Consider the following 8,354-nt stretch of genomic DNA (forward strand, 5'->3'; position numbering starts at 1 on the left):
GAACTGAACCCACAGCCTTTGCAAAAGCAGCAGATGCTCTCAGCTTCCGAGCCATCATCACTCCAGAACCATTCTGTCCTGGCTTTGTTTGTTTTGTTTTCTGAGACAGGGTTTCTCTGTGTCCTTCTGGCTATCCTGGAACTCACTCGTAGACCAGGCTGGCCACGAACTCAGAGATTTGCCTGCCTCTGCCTCCTAAGAGCTGGAATTAAAGGTGTGAGCCACCACCCAGCTTCCATTCTGTGTTTTTAAGACAGAGTCTCTCAGTGGCTGAGAGCTCACCAAGTAGGCCAAGTTGGCTGGCCAGTGGACGCTAGAGACACACCTGTCTCTGCCTCCCCAGGGCTGGAGTCTTCAGCAAGCACCATCCCTGGGGATGGAGCCCAGGCCTTTAGGCTCATGGCTCTCACGGCTCACAGGGCAAATCTTTGACTGAGTGAGCTAGCATTTCAACCTTCCTTTTCCATTTGCTCTACTTTAGCACCTATATATGATTCCCTAAAATAATTAATTTTGGAGATGAAGAGATGGTTCAGTGGTTAAGAGCACTGACTGCTCTTCCAGAGGTCCTGAGTTCAATTCTCAGCAACCACATGGTAATGGGATCTGATGTCCTCTTCTGGTGTGTCTGAAGACAGTGACAATGTACTTACATATATACTTTATAGTAAATAAATATTTAAAACAAAACTTAATTTTGTCTTTTCCCCCCTACTGTGTGGTCCAGGCTACCCTCAAACTCATACTATCCTCAAAGGACGGCATCACATGGCATTACATTTGCAGTCTTCTCTCCATTTCCCTTGATTTTAGGCTTTTATAATAGAATGATATTGTGACTATTTTCTGTTGTGTTTTCTCAGTTTTCCTGTGAGAAGTGTCTATACAGAATTGTCTTTATTGTTGCATAACCCTGCATTCCTATGCCACAATTCACTCTCTCAAGTTGATTCAGTTTAGACCATCACAAACAACGTGTCTATGTATCATCTTTTTTGTTTGTTTTCTTTTTATACATATAGGTGGTTTGTCTGCATGTATGGGCATCATGTGTGTGTCTGGTGTCCACAGAGGCCAGAAGAGGGTGTCAGATCCCCCTGGGATGGGACTTACACACAGTTGTGGGACACTCAGTGAGTGCAAGGAACTGAATTCAGGTTCTCTGAGAGAACAACCAGTGCTCTTAACCTCTAAGCCGCCTACATTGAACATCAGTTTCTCGAGAAAACCAAACTGTATATTCAATTTCCTTTTTCTGTTGGTGTTGGTTTTAGTTTAGTTTTGTTTGACGCAGGGCCTTGGATATGTAGCCCAAACTGACACTTTTTTTTTTTTTTTTTTTTTGAGACAGGGTTTCTCTGTGTAGCCCTGGCTGTCCTGGNACTCACTTTGTAGACCAGGCTGGCCTCGAACTCAGNAATCNGCCTGCCTCTGCCTCCCGAGTGCTGGGACTAAAGGCGTGCGCCGCCACCACGCCCGGCCCAAACTGACTTTGAACAGGGACTGTGTGCTCCTGCCTCGGTTCCCTAGTGCTGAGGTTACAAGTTTGTATCATCATATCCTTCAGGTTCAGTTGTATCTGACAATGCTGTGTTGTTTACCAGACAGTTCTACTAGGCCAAGTGTGTAGGCTAGCCCCTATAATTCTAGAACTGGGGAGGTCAAAACAGGGGGTTCAAAAAGCTCAAGTCATTGGCTACATAATGAGTTTGAAGCTAGATAAGTTACTAAAGACCCTGTCTCAAAAAACAAAAACAAGCCGGGCGGTGGTGGCCCACGCCTTTAATCCCAGCACTCGGGAGGCAGAGGCAGGCAAATTTCTGAGTTAGAGGCCAGCCTGGTCTACAAAGTGAGGTCCAGGACAGCCAGGGCTATACAGAGAAACCCTGTCTCAAAGAAACAGAAAACAAAACAAAACAAAAAAGATAGAGAACAATAAGTTCTAACAGGGTCAAGAATAGCAACAAGAAGCCCCACAGGCTTTGTTACCTCTAACCATCTATTCTTTTTTTCTTGAATAAGATCCAAGTTCCCTCCACCTCAGGTGGTGGTGCACGCCTTTAATCCCCATACCTGGGAGGCAGAGGCAGGTGGATCTCTGAATTTCAGGCCAGCCTGGTCTACAGAATGAGCTCCAGGCCAGCCAGGGATACACAGAGAAACCCTGCCTTGAAAAACAAACATCCAAGTCCCTACCTTGGCTCACAAGCCCTGGTTGGTGGGGCCTCTACCTTAATCTCTGACCTCGTTATAATGAATCTTTTCTCTCTGTCTTCCCCCCCACCCCCCAGACAGGGTTTCTTTGTATAGTCCTGTATAGTCTGGAACTCACTTTGTAGACCAGACTGGCCTCGAACTCAGAAATCTGCCTGCCTCTGCCTCCTGAGTGCTGGGATTAAAGGCGTGAGCCATCATGCCGGGCCTGAAGGTATCTTTTGTTGTTAATATTGCAATCTCCAGTAGCCCAGGTCCTTCCCTTGCCTGTCTCCTTCTCCTCTACTTGTCACTTTGTTTCACCCACCCACTCCACAGCACACATAGGAAGGCCAGAGAACAGTTTGCAGGAATTGGGTCTCTCCTTCCACCATGTGGGCTTGGTGATCAGTGCCAGTTTGCCTGGCTTGCAGGCAAGAACATTCCTGGGTAAGCCATCTCTCCGGCTTCTCTTCCTTCTATTTACTTTTTGTAGATCTATTTGTTTTTATTTTATGAGTATGATGGTCTACTTGCACCACAGCCATGTCTAGTGCTCATATGGGTCAGAAGAGGGCATCAGATTCCCTAGTACTGGGGTTATAGATGGTTGTGAACACGTGAGTGCTGAGATCTAGACCCAGGCCCTTAAAAAGAGCAGCAAGTGCTTGTAACCCAAGTCTTCTGCCTGCTCCCTTTCTTTCTTTCTTTCTTTCTTTCTTTCTTTCTTTTTTTTTTTTAAGATTTATTTNTTATTATATCTAAGTACACTGTAGCTGTCTTCAGATGCACCAGAAGAGGGCATCAGATCTCATTACAGATGGTTGTGAGCCACCATGTGATTGCTGGCCATGTGGTTGCTGGGATTTGAACTCAGGACCTTTGGAAGAGCAGTGGGTGCTCTTAACCACTGAACCATCTCTCCAGCACCCTGCTCCCCTTCTTTAATACGGTGCTGGGATCAAACCTGGAGGCTCCCTTTTTCCTTTTTAGATTTATTTGTTTTATTCTTTAAGATTTTTTTTTTCTCTGCTCGCTCCAGCCATATTTATTTCATATATGTGGATACACTACACATCTTCAGACACAGCAGAAGACAGCATTGGATGTGATTGCTGGGCATTAAACTCAGGACCTCTGGAAGAGCAATCAGCGCTCTTAACCACTGAGCCATCTCTCCAGCCCCTTTCTTTGATTCATTTACTTACTATGTATACAGAGTTCTGCCTGCCTGTATGCCCACACGGTAAAATCTCATTATATAGATGGCTGTGAGCTGCCATGTGGTTGCTGGGAATTGAACTCAGGACTTCTGGAAGAGCAATCAGCGAGCGCTCTTAACCACTGAGCCATCTCTCTAGCCCAGGTTCCCTTATTCTTTTTTTTTTTTTTTTTTAAGATTTATTTATTTATTATATGTAAGTACACTGTAGCTGTCCTCAGACACTCCAGAAGAGGGCACCAGATCTCGTTATGGATGGTTGTGAGCCACCATGTGGTTGCTGGGATTTGAACTCTGGACCTTTGGAAGAGCAGTCGGGTGCTCTTACCCACTGAGCCATCTCACCAGCCCCTAGGTTCCCTTATTCTTAACTTTGTTTTTCTCCTTACCTGGTTATTTGGGTTCATTCAGCCTCAGACAGCTCCTCACTTCTCCCAGGATTTGAAAACTTGCCCAGAATCCTTAAGGAGTATCCTAAGAACTGGGTGCTGTCTGGATTCCCCTCTCCAAACCACTTTTTATCTGATGATGAACATAGCCACTCAAGCTCTGAAATACTGACCTATCTGCCCATTGGGTTTCTGTCCCCACCCTCCTTACTTTAAAAGGGCCCTTTTTAAGAGAGGAAAGCCAGCTGTCTAGCTCGCCCCAGCAGCAAGCGCCTGATCCATAATAAACCAGCAAATAATAGTTGTCCAAGCCAGTTGTTGGTTTCCCATAGACAGCCAGGCACCCCCACACCCACACTGGGACTCACTCTCTCCAGAAACTCCCAGAACCCAGACACCCCAAGACTCCTATCATCTCCCAGCAACACCCCTGGTCTGCTTCTATTGCTGGTACTGCCTCACTGAGCCCCTCTGGGAGCTATTGGAGAACCTGAAGTCAGTTCTGGCCATCGGGGTTGGAGAGACTCAGGCAGGTATCAGGGACTAGAACTGCTAGAAGTACTTTAGGATTGAATAGAGGGAAGGAAGGAAGACTTCAGAAAGGTAAGACCAGTCTAAGACAGGAAAGGTATTCCAGGCAGAAGGAACTGTGAGAGTGACTGCTGACTGGAAGTTCGGGTCCTGATCTGGCGCAGGTAAAGGACTGTCAGCAGAAGGAAGGGTTGATGAATGTAATGACAGGCACATCTAGAAGAGACTGGCCAGGTGGGAAGGTCTGAGCTCCCTGCAGGATCAGCGAAGCTCAGAGTGTCTTAGGCTTAATCCAGCTCCGCCTCCTCCCACACACTCCCGCCCCCACAGTGTACCCTCCTGCTTCACCCATCCCTCCCTCCCACCCTGCCCCCAAAGCAGCCTGCTGCAGCCAAATGGACTTCTCTCTGGGCCTTCGATTGGGGCCTCGGAATAAGAAGGCTACCTACCAGGAGCCCCCTCTGTCCTCTGGGCGTGGACCTCCAGCTACCTCTCCCTGCTTGCCCTGTCCCCCTTCTGCCTGTGCCTGTCCCTGTCCCAGCTGCCCCCCTCCCCCATGTTCCTGCACTGCTTGTCTCTCAGACGCCGTCGCTGCTACCTGCCCTTCCTGTCCAGGCCTCCCCGGCCCACCCTGCACGTGTTCTTGCCCTCCTTGCCCTGCGTGTCCTCCCTCAATGTGTCCGCATACCTACTGCGTCCTCTGCTCGGGTCCATCTATGACCTACTGTCGCCCCTCGCCTTGCCCCATTTACTCTTGTCACGGGAGCCAAACTACCTGTCGGAGCTCCCACTTGGGCTGCAGTAGCGGCTGCAGCTGCAGCCGTGGTGTTGCATGGGGACCTCGGGACTCCACGGGCTACTGCGGTGTCTGCTTCAGGAGTCAGAAGAGGGCTTCTCGAGGGCTCTGTCAGATAATCTAGGCTGAGAGATGTGTCCCACAAAAGGTGGCTCAACTGGCCAGGTAGTTACTTCCTCAGACAAAGGCTCTGAGCAGAGCCAGGATGGAATCAGGCAGACCCCTGACTGAAGGGGACAGGGAACCGCTCCTTGGACATTTGATTTTGGGTGTCATCCTCCTGGTTCCAAAACCTGCTCCTGCAAAAGTGTCTTCAGAGCCTTGCTTGCAGTCCTTTAAAGGTAAGGGCGTTCATGATTCCTTCCTCCCCACTCAGCCTCCAGTGGAGACCTTTGCTTGTCTCCTCTTGCAGTACACAAGGGTATGACAGGTTCCTTTTCTAGAGGATGGGGGTGGGGGCGGGGGTGGGAAAGCACTCTGTTCAGAAGTCATTTCTGACCCTGAACCTCCATCTTTACCCCCCCCCCCCGATTGTCTCTGGCTCCTAATCTCTTATGGTAAGATAGTCAGAGCAGCCCTTGGACTAGAAGAGATGTCTGAGCAGAGGGCTCTTGGTTTCTCCCTCCCCTGGGATGGCTTTGACATCCTTCCTGGTCTTTTGTGTCCATCCAGGAACTTTCTGCCCACCCGGATGTGGATGTTTTGTGTTGGAAATTTCTAAGCACTCACTTAGCCTCATGACCTCAATCTCGCAGCAGTAATCATGTCCCTGTCTGAGACAGCCATGTTCTTCTGTCTTGAGGAAGAGAGGAGCTGGGGACCCTCCCCTCAGGCTCTCAAGGGTCCTACCCACACACACAAGGGTGGTTGTAAGTTCCCTGTTAGGGTGGAGGGGAGAGATTCAAAAATCCACCCAGTGAGGTAGCTTTTTGTTTTTTGTTATTTTTGTTTTGCTTTGTTTTGTTTTTTATTTTCTTCTGGAGCTGAGGACAGAACCAGGACAGAACTTTCTGCTTGCTAGGCAAGAACTCTTATCACTGGGCTGGGGAGATGGCTCAGTGGTTGAGAGCACTTCCAGAGGTCCTCTGAGTTCAATTCCCAACAACCACATAGTGCCTCACAACCATCTGTAATGGAATCTGATGCCCTTTCCTGGTGTGTCTGAAGACAGCTACAGTGTACATAAAATAAATAAATCTTAAAAACAAAACAAAACCTCTACCACTGAGCTAAATCCTCAACCCTGAGATAGAGTTTTATATAGCCTTGTGTATAGCCAAGTTTAGTCTTAAATTCCTGTTCTTCCTGCTCCTATTTCTCAAGGGTTGGGAACACAAGTAGGTACCATCACACCTAACTCTCCCTTGGTCTTTTAATTTACTACTTTCCTCAATTCCTCCCCCTTTTCTTCATCGTTACAGTTTATTTACTTTGTGTGGGGGTGTGGGCACTGGCCTGCCACAGCTCACCAGTGGAAGCCAGATGATAACTTCTGGGAGTCATGGTTCTCCTTCCACCATGTAGGACACAGGAATTAAATTTAGATCCTCTGGCTTGGTAGCAGGTACTGTGCCATCTTGCCAGGCCCAGTCTGTTTTTTTCTCCTTCTGGGTTTCTTTTTCTTTTTGTTTCATTCATTCTTTTCTTTTTCTCCTTTTGTTTGTCTTGTTTTGCTTTTTCTTTTTGACAGACTCTTACTCCAGGCTGGCCTTAAACTCTGTCTTCTTCCACCACAGCCTCCCCAGTGCTGGGAGTGTTAGATGTGTACCATGGTGCCTCTGTGATTCATGGAGAACTTTACAGTGGAGGAATCATGATGCCATCACCTGAGTCCACTGATGAAGCTTAGCATCTATAAATGTGACAGAGCTGCGCACAGACACCCTTTGCCTGCTGTCATTGATGCAGTCTGAAGCATCCAACACTGCCTAGAAAACATGCTGGCCAAAGAAACAAACAAGCCTGTCAACATGAATTAAATCAAACTCCCAGTGCTGTTTTGTGTGTGTGTGTGTGTTCTTGAGTGTGGCACGTGCACATCCTGTGTGTGTGTGTGCAAGTGTTCATGGAGATCAATCCTCAGAGCATGGTCTACCTTGATTTTTAGATTTATTTATTTATTATATGTAAGTACACTGTCACTGTCTTCAGACACATCAGAAGAGGGCATCGGATCCCCTTACAGATGGTTGTAAGATCTGTGGGATTTGAACTCAGGACCTCCGGAAGAGCAGTCAGTGCTCTTAACTGCTGAGCCATCTCGTCAGCCCGGTTTTTACTTTTTTATTTATTTGTTTATTTATTTATAACATAATCTCTCACTAGGTCCTGTCTCTGCATCCTCGGCTCTGAAATTACACTCTTGCCACTATCGATGCCCACAGTTTTAATCCGGGTTCTGAGGGTTAAACTCATATCGAGTTTGTATGCCAAGCAAGTGCTTTACTTCCTCAAGTAACTCCTCAATCCCTTATTTGATGACAGATGCAGGAGATGGAGAAGCATAAATGACACGAGGAAGTAAGTGGACTCCGGTAAACTGTGGGCGATGTTCAAGAGAATCTGACCCAGTTACCTAAATAAGTCATTGGCTGTGGGGAAAAAGAGAAGGAGCTCAAAGCACAGATACAGAGCTGAGAATATGCTTCAGTGGCAGAGCCCATATGTAGGGCCATAAAGCCCCCTACACATAGGGTGTGAGGGTGTGGATGACCACATGGAATGTATGGATCTCTTTCGTTCAAGACTTGGGGATGCGAACCATAAAGATGTCTTAGAAGTCGAGAACATTTAACTGTAGACTGGGTTGTAGTTTTTCTTTATGAGACAGGATCTGATTATACAGTCCTGGATGGTCTGGAACTTGCTATATGGATCTAGCTGGTCTTGGATCACTCACAGTGATCCACCTGCCTCTGCCTTTTCAGTGCTAAGGTTAAATGTGTCATCATTCCCAGCTTGTGTCCTATAGTTTTAAATTTTACTCTGGGGTTGTTAGTGAACTAGCTTACTTGGTTTTAAAATGTCTCAGTGCGGAGGGCAGAAGTGGGAGCGGCAGACTGTATCATTGTTGGATTAAATGTGAACGGGATCGTGAACATTTTAGTAATAAAATACTTAATGAAACTCCTCTGGTAAGGCTGGTTCCTAGCAACACTCCTCACGTCTCCCTGAAAGCTAAGACTTCCTCATGGCTTCTTTTTTTTTTTTTTTTTTTTTTTTT

Source organism: Mus caroli, chromosome 15 (genome assembly GCF_900094665.2).
Source record: "Mus caroli chromosome 15, CAROLI_EIJ_v1.1, whole genome shotgun sequence".
In the NCBI taxonomy this organism is placed as follows: Eukaryota; Metazoa; Chordata; class Mammalia; order Rodentia; family Muridae; genus Mus; species Mus caroli.